The sequence below is a fragment of the Strix aluco genome, chromosome 4, assembly GCF_031877795.1.
Source record: "Strix aluco isolate bStrAlu1 chromosome 4, bStrAlu1.hap1, whole genome shotgun sequence".
In the NCBI taxonomy this organism is placed as follows: domain Eukaryota; kingdom Metazoa; phylum Chordata; class Aves; order Strigiformes; family Strigidae; genus Strix; species Strix aluco.
Genome location: NC_133934.1, coordinates 22,649,832 through 22,663,831, shown reverse-complemented (window position 1 = coordinate 22,663,831; position 14,000 = coordinate 22,649,832).

Sequence of the window (14,000 nt, the reverse complement as noted above, 5' to 3'; positions counted from 1 at the left end):
CACAAATAAAGGAGAAAGGAACAAAAAAAGTGGTGGCTAAAACTACTAACTAGGAATCCTGTATGGAGAGGGTTAAGCAAATAACAGCATTAGCCAATTCAATCAACCTGTTGAATGGGGAGGTGTGAAGGGTGAGCTCTTAGAAAATGCTTATCATAGCTTTGAAGATGTTGTCTTTTGAGGGAATGTAGGCATTAAACTCAGATGTCCAGTCAAATGTCCTTATTCATTTGAGCTGCTGAGATGAGGATGCTGTCATGGGGCTGGGCATATACATCTCTTCTGGGAATTGAATAGTTCTTCTCTGTTAAATACGGATGAAAAAATAAGTTGTAGTTTCACAGTTTTGTAATGGCTGAAACAACAATCCATTAATTTGAAGAAATATTCAAATAATAAACATTCCTGATATTCTGGTAGCATGTCCATAGCCCACATGTCAGGAGCATGCCTGAAACATCTGGCAGAATTTTTTTGACTACAGAAGTTAGACAGCTACTGAATGGAATTTTTATGGAGGAATGATTCTGGACATGAGCTGTCACTAGGTACTGCTGCCCACCTTTAGAAGACTAAGACTAGTTTTCGACTTGATCTCATCACTAAACAGGTATTTTTAAAACTGGATATTTGTAAGTAAGATACATTCTTGTTGCAAGATGACTGACAGAAAACGAATATTTTGAGAAAGCTTAAAATATCAAAAATTGATGGCTTATATATTCACCTACAAATACAAAGGTTTGACTATACATGCTACTGTTGTTTAAGTCCTTCAGGGCATTTAACATGAGTGATAGTAAGACAAAAAATACTTTCCTGTTCATTAATTACACAGGTATCCAAAAAGCAGAATATTATGGGTATTTCATATTTGCTTAACTAGTTAAATAAAACAAAATCCAGGAAGAGTTTCAAATAACTTCTTCTTTTTCTCACTCAAAATTCCTTCATTGGAAGACATTGTTATATATTAGAGACTTTTTGATATTTGAACATTCATCCTATAGCAATTCTCTGTTACATGACAAAGTTGAGTTATTATTGTAAATATGTGGTACCTGGAAAGCAAATAAAGCCTGGATGGAGACTTCTTCCTCTCTCTGATAAGAAAAAAGAAAAAAAAAATTGATATCAGACTGTATGTAGAGTCTGTGAGAATCTGTGGGGAAGAAGACATCTGAGGACAGAGGTTCTTCAGTCTAGTGAACACATATATACTTGTGAAGTTGTAGCTGTATGCATTGTAATTTAGTAAGTAGAGAACTAGATTTACACCATTCCTTTGTATGCTTTTGGAGGACTGTAAACCTATGTCTATTATTTCTGAAGTGAATGCACTGTTCTGTATTACAGTGATTTTAGTCATATCTATATTTAAGTATTTATACTGAGTTAATTTCAAAAGGAAATCAGCTGACTGGATTAGAATGTCTTATATTTCAGTGGTATTTATAGGCATTCAATTATCTCCAGGTCAAGCAAAACATGGTTTGAATCCAAGTCTTTCCCATTTCCGATGATCGTTAGGATATAGAATATGAGGAGCCTGATTTAGCAGTCTTATCTCAAAAATAATTTTGTGACTTTGAGCAGGAATAGAAAAATGTGCCACCCTACTCCTTGGACAAGGATTTTTTTCTTTTTCCATTTGTCTTCTCTTTTGTACATAATAAATTAGGCAGTTTTCTAAACAGCATATATGAATACTGTTCTCCATACTTACTGTACAGCAAAACTGACTGCCTAACTCAGAGCAAAACATTCTATCAGGTAGTGGTGCATGTAGGAGTCAAACATTGCAGTCTTTAGTTCCTATACCCATTCATCTGTTTTGGGGCATTCCTAGAATGTCCTTTGTCAGCTGAATACATGTTTACATATTGAGATAATCAGTGATTCGGATGTTCCTTTGTTTAATTCCTCTGAATGGCTCAGTGCAGGAGGTCTTCTTATATATGTCTGATGATAACAGAAGAAATTAACTGGAAAAGTGTACTTGTGACTATTCTTTTTAAAAAAATATTTTAAGAGATTATTTTATAATGTAGTTGCCTGAAAAGAGACTGCCTTATTACATAGTAGCCAGATGGATAGAAAACTGTCTCAGACTGTGCTAGTGCCAGACCACTGACCTTTTCAGAGTGAGGAAATTCAGACATCCAGATTCACTTTCATCCCCATCTTAATGCTTTAATCAACAGCCTGCAGTCTGGGACAATCCTGAAAGGGAAGAAGAGAGAGAAATATGAAAAGGAGGGTGGTTTCCACCCCTCCTGTTTAATCTGTCATTACATAGCTAAGAAAATAAGATTTATGGGCAAAGAATGAGAGGGAGAGATAAATTGAGAGAAGGAGAAAACAGATGTAAGGAAGTATGATTTTGCATACCAGTGGCTATAACTTTTTGGTAAGAAGAAGTCCTGAGTTATTCTATCTGCTGCTAGGATTCTTTCTGAATTTTATTTAATGACTTCTATTGAAAAAATATTAAGAAAAGATTTTTGCATTAAATTCTGAGCCAGATGCCTAAGTTTTTAAATCAATTAGAGCTCCATTTAGCTTTTTCTATACAACGTGGATGGCTTTACATCCTGACTTCACATTAACTCAAGACACTTCTCTGTGAGCAATTTGGAGACTTGTTTCTAAATCAACGTGTTTTGAATCCACCTGTTCTCCTGCATGCTATTTGCTTGTTTGAAGTGGTTCTCTGAGCCACTAGCTTTTTATCTCTTTGTCTAGGTGTCCTGGTTTAACCAGGATAGGGTTAAGTTTCCCCAGCAGTGGGGGGGAGCTCTAGCCGGGTTATTCAGATACCATGCGGACGTCACATCCTGGCAGGTCACATTTTCCTGGCGCAGAGCGCGGTGCACTCGTGGTTTTGTACATCGTGCTTCTCACTGCTGTATTTGGTAGCTATTTTGCTCTGTTCATTGCCATCACTATTACTGTTATTGTTATTGTTGTTGTTGGTTGTGTTGCTATTGCACTGTTGTATTAAACCTTTCCTTATTTCAGTCTTGGGGCTTTGTATTTCACTCCCTTTGTGGGGGAGGGGCAGCGGCCGCGTGGTCTCAGACCCCGGCAGGGGCTAAACCATCACACTAGGGATAAAACGTTCTGAAAAATTCTCATGCCAAATGGAAGCAGGGTCCTACCTCTAAAAAAGATGGATCAAAGAAGATCACTGATTGTATGCTACTAAAGAACCAGCGTCTACATTTTTGTGGACTAGATTCAGGATTTGAACTGTATCTAATATTCCATGTGATAGTCCTGCATTTTGAGCTTGGGATGAAGTTGTTAGCTTTAGGCCCTCGACAAAATCCACAGAATGACTGCCTTCTGGAAAGCAATTACTGAGACATCTTGTGTAGAACAAGCTTCTTCATTAGAAGAATGACTCTACCAATAGCCAAACTCTGTTACTGAGTTGGCCTTTACTCAACATGAAGTGATTGCAGAGAGAGACTACTTAAACTGAAAATTAGTCTGGCATATCTTGTGCCCATCAGCAAAAATAAGTTGCTCTCCTCTGATCAACTGTGTTTCTCTTTCACTTGGTTAAAGACAAAACCTTACCGTACAAAGACAAACAAAACAGTGATGAAATTTGTCCTCACTGGGGAAATATCTACATGCTAATAAAAGAGTTGAAAAAAAAGTGACAATTAGAAAATAAAACAGTCTTGTCTTCAGGGTTGTTACCTCTTTTCCATAAGAATAAGAAAAGTGTTTGAAGAATAGGGGAGTGAAAGGGAGTAACACATTGATTTCAGAGGCTAATTTGCAGCTAGTGAAAGAAAGATACCTTCACAAAAGCGGTTAGTGAACAATTTAGTACAATACATCATTTACTTTGCTTTTCACAAGACCAGTTTAAAATCCATTTGAATAAGTTTAAATACATATGATGTTTTTTTCTTAATTCTTCCTCCTTTTTTGGCATTAGACTTCTTAAAACCACTTGGTGAAACAGATGAATAGACTGTTGGAATGTAATATAACAACAAGGTGCATAGGTCACTGAATAAATTTTTTATGCATTCTTGCTGTGCTTAAATCTAATATTGTCCAGTCCAAATGTTTAGTTGGTGAAAATCAAAGTATATACAGATGTGCCACCCTGGATTAAACTGTAACAGACAGCTGCTCCCATTAGCTACTGCCTATCTGCTGAAATGTGTTAACTAGTTATTTGAAGGTTTTTTCAATCCATTTCAGTGTAAAGTAAAAACCTTCAGAGGGAGTAATTTTTACTTTGCCTTGAAACAGAGTAAAGTACACACAAAAGTTCAGAAACCTGTTCATTTCTGAGATATTTGTGTTTATGCTGACATTTTATGCTACATCTACCAGAAAATGCAATCAAAACATTGTTCAAAATAAACTCTTAAACATTTAAGTAGATTAATTATTATGAAATTAAGAACATTGCCCAGTGTACTCAGATCTGGCCACTCTCTGAAATTTAGCTGTCTTTGCCCTGTTTTCTGTTTCTGATGACGAATATCTGGGAATGTGAGGATTCTACATATAAGTGAAGAAACTATGACTGAACAGCTCACGCACACTAAATCATTCAACCTTGATAAATAGATCCCATTTAACTCCATTACCGAGACAGTGGATGGAAATAATAAATAAAATAAAATACAATACTGCACACATTATCAATATTGAAATATCCACTTATTCCTGGAACAGATATGGCAAATATTAAAGATGTAAGATGGAGAAAGATAAGTATGCATTTACTGAAGTATATTAAATTGATTGTGTTTAAATTATATAAAAGAATAAGTAAAGGTCTGGTTCTAAGGTTCTCATTTTAAGAGAGGGAAAAAATTTGGGTCAGTGAATGTGGATGATTTATGAAATTTCTCTAGATCAAAATCACAAATATATGTAGAGCTTGAATCCCATGTAAGGAAAAAAAATCTTAAAAGGCATCCTAAGCATACAAAAACAGACAATAAGGGTGTTTTCAGCTGAAGAATTAGTATGTTTTTTAGATGTGTTAATAAATAGAGAATAAGGAAAGACAAATGAGACATTGTCTGCTTGAATTGGTGTGGAATTAAAAATGACCTAGTTTTGGCCTCAGCAAAGAAAATTCTATACTTTAGGTTTCAAACAGTGATTTGAATGTGAATGCTGAGGATCAGATGGTTGTTTTAGACAGAAGTATAATTAGCAGTTTTAGTAGTTATTAGCCTTAGAACACAAGAATGTATGAATGTCTATAGTAGGTGTGACAGAAGTCCATCTCTTCTAGTACTGACCCTATATTTACCTAAGGCAGAATAAGAACACAGCCAACATATGATGTTTCATCCTAATGCTTTCCCAACTTCCAATTCTTTTCAGCTCTGGACTTCCTAATCCAGACATAGACTTCAGTGAATCTCTTGCATATGCTCTGCCCTTGATACTTTCAGACTTAGTAAGTTTTTGATCTTTGCAGTATCCTGTGGCAACAAGTTCAACTTCTTGCATGAAGAATTAAATTTTATTTTTTTTAGTCTGACTGTTAATACCTTACTGATACATTCTAAACATTTTTTTTTAAAGCCAGAATAAATAAGCTCCATCCATTCTGATATATCTACCATTTCCTGATTTTTTAGTTTTCATGTTGGCCAAAAAATGAATTACTTAATTGGTCTTTACACTGTAAATATATATAATTTTTGTCATTCCTAGTAAAAGGCCACAGGATTTTTAATGAAGTGACAGAACAGTGTGTCAGAGTTCAGGTGGCCTCAGGTCATTTTGGCTTGTTTTGGCTGGTGGCCACTCACACACATGTTTTAACTTCAGCTCCTTGAATATCTGGTATGGTAGTGTCATGGTTTGATTGCAGAGGACAACTAAGATCCACACAGCCATTCATTCACACCTCCCCCCCCCCCCCCCCCCAGAACTGGGAAGGAGAAAAATTAATCAAAAAGCTCAGAAATGGAAATAAGGATAAGGAGGGGTTTCTAACACATTATGGTCACAGGCAAAAGATAGGCTCATTATGGGGAAGAAAAAAGAAGATCAATTCAAAACACTAACGATAACAACAATTAACAGACAGAATGGGATAGTGAGAAGCCTTACCATATCCTAAAAACACCTTCCCCCACCTCTCCCTTCTTCCTGGACTCAGTTTTGTTCCTGATATCTCTACCTCCTCTGGCAGTGGCTCAGGGGAAGGGGATGGGGAGTGCAGTCAGTCCACCAATTCTTCCTGTAAGGGGGGGAAACACTCTTCTGCATTCTTCCCCCTGCTCCATGTGGTGTCCCTCTCACGGGAGACAGTCCTCCACAAACTCTCTCTGTCCTAAGTCCTCCCCATGGGATTCATACTTCTAAAGATTCTCTGGCATGGGTCCCCTCCACGTGTTGCAGTTCTTTCAGAGCCAAACTATAACAGTGTGTTCTTCTTCTTCCCATGGCGTCCCAGGGGTCTTCCACAAGCCACAGGTGAATCTCTGTTCCTCTAGTGACCTCCATGGGTGGCAGGGGGGGTGACCCTGCCATCTTACCACGGGATACAAGGTGGGGGTCTCTGCTCTGGCACACCTCCCCTGCTTCCTCCTCCTTCGTTCCACCGACCTCGGTGTTCATATAGGTGTTCTTCTCATAACACCTCCTCACAAGTCCCAACTCCCTTTCAGATTCCCCTTTTTAAATTCATTATCACAGAATCACAGAATCACAGAATCATTCAGGTTGGAAAAGACCCTTGGGATCATTGAGTCCAACCATCAGCCCTACTCTACAAAGTTCTCCTCTACACCATATCCCCCACCATCTCATCTAAATGACCCTTAAACACATCCAGGGATGGTGACTCCACCACCTCCCTGGGCAGCCTATTCCACTGTCTGACCACTCTTTCTGTGAAAAATTTTTTCCTAATGTCCAGTGTAAACCTCCCCTGTTGAAGTTTAAAGCCATTCCCTCTTGTTCTGTCACTAATTACCTGTGAGAAGAATCACTCCTCATAGGATTTGTTCTCCAGGCCCTTCACCAGCTTCGTTGCCCTCCCTGCACTCGCTCCAGCACCTCGATATCTCTTTCGTATTAAGGTGCCCCAAACTGGACACAATACTCCAGGTGTGGCCTCACCAGTGCAGAGTACAGGGGGACTATCACCTCCCTACTTCTGCTGGTCACATTATTTCTAATACAAGCCAGGATGCCATTGGCTTTCTTGGTCCCCCGGGCACACTGCCGGCTCATGTTCAGCTGCTTGTCAATTAGAACCCCCAGATCCTTTTCTTCCAGACAGCTCTCCAGTCACACCTCCCCAAGCCCGTAGTGATGCATGGGGTTGTTGTGGCCCAAGTGCAGGACCTGGCACTTGGCCTTGTTGAAGCTCATCCTGTTGATGTTGGCCCACCGATCCAATCTATCCAAGTCTCTCTGTAGACCCTCCCTATCTTCATGCAGATCGACACTCCTGCTTAACTTGGTGTCATCTGCGAACTTACTGATGATACACTCTATGTCCTTATCAAGATCATCAATAAAGATGTTGCACAGAAATGGTCCTAACACCAAGCCCTGAGGAACACCACTTGTGACCAGCCGCCAGCTGGATTTAGCTCCATTGACCACCACTCTCTGGGACCGTCCATCCAGCCAGTCCTTGATCCAGCAGACCATGCGCTCATCCAGGCCATTGGCAGCCAGTTTTTCTATGAGAATTCTATGGGGAACTGTGTCGAATACTTTTCAAAAATCCAGGTAGACAATATCCACAGCCTTTCCCTCATCCAATAAGCAGGTCGCCCTGTCATAGAAGGAGATCAGGTTTGTCAGGCAGGACCTGCCTTTCATAAACCCATGCTGACTAGGCCTGATCCCCTGGTTGTCCATTATATGACTTGTAATGGTACTCAAGATGATCTGCTCCATGACCTTCCCTGGTACCAAGGTCAGACTGGCAGGTGTATAGTTTCCTGGTTCCTCTTTTCTGCCTCTCTTGTAGATGGGTGTTACATCTGCTACCCTCAGAGCTACCACAGAGGTGCGGCCACCATCGTTAATTGCTCGGCCTAGGCCAGAGGCTGGTCTGACTTGGAGCTTGGGGAGCTTTTGGGAAGCTTCTCACAAGGAACCTCTGTAGCTCCCCTTCCCTGTTACCAAAAATCCTGCCACACAAACTCAACACAGGTAGAAGCCTCACAATCTACATAGTCATTGCATAAATAACATTTATTTTGTTTGTGTCTGGACACAGCAAAGGCCAGTGGTTCTCTTGAGTACAGGAAGCCATGAGACATAGGGGTTCACCACAGGGGCTGGCAGCCTCACCAGACAGCACCTGTCCCACCAAACCCAGGGAGGGGGCAGGGAAGCCCTGATACACTGGTCATAAAAAGCAGGACTTGGTAGCAGGGGCTGAATGTGGGAGTAGGCTATGAACTGTCCTGTGCTGTCCTGGTCATGGTGGGTTCCAGATGGCTCTAAATGGAGGGAATTAGTCCATCACACCCCAAAACTTCAAGCAGACAGAGGACCACACAGCCTTTCTCTTCAGGCATGTTTGAGGAAGGGTAGCTGTTGGGGGCGGGAGATGCAAGAAAGAGATACATGACAGGACACATGGGAGGATACTCAAAAGGACACACATGAGGAGGTACGTGAAGGGGAATGTTTGGAGAAAAGAGAGAAGGAATGACGGACATGCATGGAAAGAGACATTGTTTGGGACACATATAGAGATTCAACCTTGAAAGAAGGTGCTCTGTGCTGGAGGAGGGACACTCCTGAGGGACTGCATCCTTTGGATGATCTGTGCTGTGGCAGGGACACCTCTGAAAGGACTGTGGCCCAAGGACAACATGTTAGAGCAGGGAAGCGGTAAGAAGCAAGGAGTACTAGAAAGAAACCTCTGTGCATTGTTCCCAACCTCCTGTGTCACTTGTTTTCTCATCAAAGGAGTTTGGAATGACCAAGTTTAATGTATGCTGAAAATGAGTGAGACAAGGAAGGGGGAGGAGAGGTGTTGGACTGAAGTTGAACCCGGAGAAGAGGGAAGAACGGCATTTCCTTAGTATTTATTTATCTTTTTGTTTCTCAGTACCTGAATGAATATTTAAAAGCATCTGATAATTGACAATGAATTTAATTAAATGAAATTTCCCTAGTTGAGATTGTTTAGCTTGTGACAGCTGGCAGTGGTGGCCAGTCAGCACAGAGCCCAGGTCACCAGACAAATCCCTGGTGTTGCAGCAAGCCCAAAGACAAACTAGAAACATGAGTCAGGATCAGCTCCAAAGACAGTGACCAGGGCCAGAAACAGACTGATTGCCAAGGAGGTTGATGGTGGCAGGGAGGGCTGAGGTCATGCTGGGACATCAGTCTCCACATTGGAGTCAGGATCAGGCCCGGTGAGGGGAACTAGTGTCAGACACAGCTGTGGGATGGCTGGGCAGGGCTGTGGCCAGGCCAGGCCATCAGTGTGCAGGTCGGGCCTGGCTCAGGGTCTGTGTCAGTTTTGTCAATCCTTTGTCAATTGAGGGGAACCTATCTGGGAACCAGTGAGAAGGAGAGGACTGACTGGAAAACCGAAAATAATGCTTAAATGGATCCCAACACTGGAGAAGAAGGGACCTCCCTTTCAGGATGTTGTCAGTTCCCTATGACTCCAACTCTTCTCTGCTTGAGGAAGACTGGTGACATTGACCTTAGGACCTAGAGTAACTTTATAGAGGGAGCGTAACAGCAGAGGAAAGATATTTTTAAGTTTTCTTGTACAGCAATTAAAGGTACTATTATTAATGAGGCTTTCTGTATTCATTTAGACTATGATTGATGGTATTGTTATTGCTTGTTTTATTCTGATTAGATTGCTCATTTTTTATGAAAAATAATTCTTGGCTATATGTGTATGTATTTAAAATATTTATGATGTATTTCCTTTTGCTCATACTAAGATTTTGATCTTAGGGATGTTTTCTATACTTTTGACCATACTTGTTTGCATTCTCTAAACATTTTCCATTTTTATTTTATTATTACTGAAGAGAGTGAAACAGAATTTTACATAGTACTCAAAATGTAGGAGAATATTGGATCTGTACAGTGGAAAAAATATTACCTTTTTTATTCTTTTTTTTACTAACTCCTAGTATACTGACTTGTTTTTATGACCACTACTGAATATAGAGCTAATGTTTTTTTATACCTGCATTTGTAACCCCAAACCATGCTTCTGAGGGGTTGATTGTCAGCTCAGAGCTGATAATTTTTTATAAGAAGTTAGAATGGTGTACTAAATTTCTTATTACAATTGTAAAGACAATTATTATTGTCTTTAATCTTATGTTTATTCATACTAAACTTCAACTGCCATTTTAGTACCTAATTTCTGTAAAATCCTTCTGCAATTACTCACAGCCTTTATACTTATAATCTGGAATAAACTCATGTCACCAGCAAAATTTTTCACTTTGTTTCTTGCCCATTTGCTAAGCTGTATATGAATATTTTCAGAGGTCCTGTCAGTGTAACTCACCACCACCAGATCCGTGTAGGCAGTTGACTTCTATTTCTTGTGAGAACTAACTGACTTTTCCTACCTTCATTTCCTAGCTTTCTGTAAATAATTTAACCTTGCAAAGCTCTTTTATGCCATTGCTGCTCAGTTTCTTTAAAAGCATTTGGCAAGAAACTTTTCTAAGTCTTTGGAAACCTGAGAAGACTTTATCCATTAGATTACCTTTATCTTAAAGGATCTTTGAAGAAGCAATTTGATTTTCATTAATGTTCACCAAAAGCCATAAGGTACTCATGAAATTTTCTGATTATAGAAAAATGAGATAAAATATGGGTAATCATCCATTTATGTATTAACAAAAATAATTTCTGTTATAAACTAGAATTTTTTAACTCAAAAACATACTAAGTGGAAGAAATGAACATTCTAAGCAATTACAGAATGACTACAGTTTCCAAGCGGCAAGGGGGAGAGGTGAGGGGTGGGACACATCAGAGGGCCTATCAGAAAAGGTATTTCTGTTACAGAAAAGGAAGTAATAATGACATTTTACAAGGCATTGGTAAAACCCTGTATAGAATCTTTTGCACAGCTCTGGATATCTTTTATAAGATCAGCTGTACAGAAAAGTTATTAAGATGACCAGAAGCATGGAAACTTTATTTTATGGAAGGAAACTCGATGAGCATAGTCTGGCAAAGTGAAGCCTGGGAGAGGATATGTTTTCCTTCTAGAAATAAACTCTAGAAGAAAGGATGACTTAAGCTAAAAGACAATGTTTGCACAAGAAGAAACAGGTATAAACTGTCTGTGACTAATTTTAGGTTATCAGTTACAGGAATGTTTCTAAACATGAGAGAAATTAATATTGAAAAGACTATGGATGGGATTATCTCATGAGGTCTCTTGGGATAGCAGGGCACAAGAAAATGTCTGCAGTCAAAAGATATCTGTGACCTTTGAGTGAAGTAGAATTATATTTGTCTGCTTCTTCCTCCCCCTCCTTTTTTTTTTTTTTCTTTTTTTTTAAATTTCTCATAAAGGTTCGCATATATTTGCTTAGGGGTATACTTCTGGTTCAGTGAAGCAAAATCATAAGGAAACCTGAGGTGGCCCATATTGTGATTCAGCTTTGGAGTATGTTCTATAACTGTAAAATCAAAGTTTATTGAGATGCCCTAAGGTGACAGAAGAGAATGAGGGAGAAGCTCAGCAGTCCACCGATGTGTGAAGGTAACTATCTAGCAGTGGAGAACCTTCTGTATGATGTGTTAATTCATTCTCAATAACAAGATGAACAGAGTTTGAATTAGGCTATGGAAAACATTGTAGAAAACTGAGATCCTAAAGAAATAGGAAATACAAATGTATCCATAATCAGGAGGAGAGCGTATAAACCACCAGAAATAGCATAAGTAAAGTTTATTTAAAATGAAGAATTCATAATATTGTTGATCAGAAACAAGTCTTTTCTTTTAGTTGCTCAAATAAATACAGACATACTGTGCTTGCAGAGGAATTTTGAGGTTGGGATAGGTTGTGTAATAGTTACTGGTTATAATATAATGACTATAACATTAACATCTTGAATGTTTTCCAAATAGCACTTCAACCTTTGCATGGAGTTTGTTGTATTTTCTAATTTCTGTTTCTTTTTACACATTGCTGAGGATACCACTTACAAATCACTCAGAAGAAACATTTAATTAAAACTTAAGTTTTGTGTGGACAAAGAGTCTAAGTGGAATTTAACACAAAGTGTCATTTTGCCACTTGCAAAGAATACAGAGGACAGAAGGAAGGTTAGTGACATGAAGGAACAACAAGGAATGAGCCTTTTATGTTGTACCCTCTGCCATAAGTGGAGAAAACAAAAAATATGAATGACTTTTCCCCTCACTGCCCTTCACATCATCTCTTTCTTGTAAACTTTCATTTTTAACATTTTTCCAAGGACATTGGGTTATAAGGGTTTTCCAGAACTTTATGGTCAACAACAGAAACCTAAATAAAACCTGAATTTTTCTAGCTTCTTCCTCTGCTAGCTTGAAGGCTGTTAGTCATGCTCTGCCTTTCAATGAGACTGGTGGCAAAAGGAGCATCGTGCAGAACAGGAATGTAATGATGTAGTCTGACTGCCTCTGTTCAACATGCTGTGCTGACCACCCTTGGCCATTTTAATGTATGTCCTCCATTTTTTGTTAGAATTTTTACATTTTTAATAAAAAATTTCTCATATCCATTTTTCCACATTAGCATTTTAATTTCAAGGATGTGTTGCTTGTGGGTATCCAACAGATGTGCGATGTTCCTAAAATCCTTTAAAATTATTGAAACATTAATAAAAGCCACTTCACTTTTTTTATACAGAATGATGATTGCTAAAGCACTAAAGATAGTAAGTAATTTAATAAAATTTAAAAGAGAACAAGTTGCGGGAGAAATATCTGTGACCCCTGCCTTTTCTTAGCTGATGTATACAATGACAAGATTCAGGACTCAAATACTGTTTATTAATCTTAGAAAGGATTTGTAAAGGAAGAGAGAGGTGAATGCTCTTACCCATAAGAGTGGAGGAGAAGTGTTGCCTGAGATCCAATTAGGGGTGAAGTCTTGTTATATTACTCTTATTAATACTTATATTATGGTTCCACCATAAAAAAAGGCCAGCTACATAAGAGAAATATAGTATAAATAGAGTAAAAAATCAGTCCCAGATTAGAGCCTATAAATAAGATATAATAAATGACTTGCTCTGGAGGGTACCAGATAAAGGTAAAACATGTAAAGTCTAATTAAAGGTGTCATAAGTATCAGGAAAGAAAATGTCCTAAATGAGAAGTATAGCAATATAATACACTCCCCAGTAGAATGCATGCAAAGGTACCTAATATAGAAATGGAAATTACTCTCTATAGTAGGAAACCCATGACCATCCTTTCTAGATTAACCACTTTCAGTGGACAAAATTTTCGCATGCAACAACATCACTGCAGTATGCAATGAGAAGAAACTACAGTGACCACACAGACCAGTCAGAAGTATTAGTTACTCCACCCCTGCTCCCAATGAGTAGTCTGCATGCCTACAAGTTTCATGCACCTTCTGCAAGGTATCACCATCATTCTGAAGGTTTCCATTATCAGGCCCACAATAAACACATTGTGCTTGGAAATTCCACCTCAGACTTTATTCTTCACATCTCTATTTAAATACTGGTTGCTTTTCCAATATGTGTGCTTTTTGGATAGTTCTGGAAATAGCTCTTTTGTGGCCAGAATAACTCCCTTGAAGCTCTGGTAGTTATACAATTTTACATCAGCAGAAAGAACTAAGCAACTTTTACAACTTGATGAAGTATCCAGTCTGGATGAGTCTCATCCCTTGCTTTCTCAGCCATAGAAGTCTTGTTCAGTAAAAGCAGACTTTTAATTAACTGATTGTGGAGTTATTCTAACATTTAAAAAATATGTTTCTCTTAAAAGGAAAGAAGGAA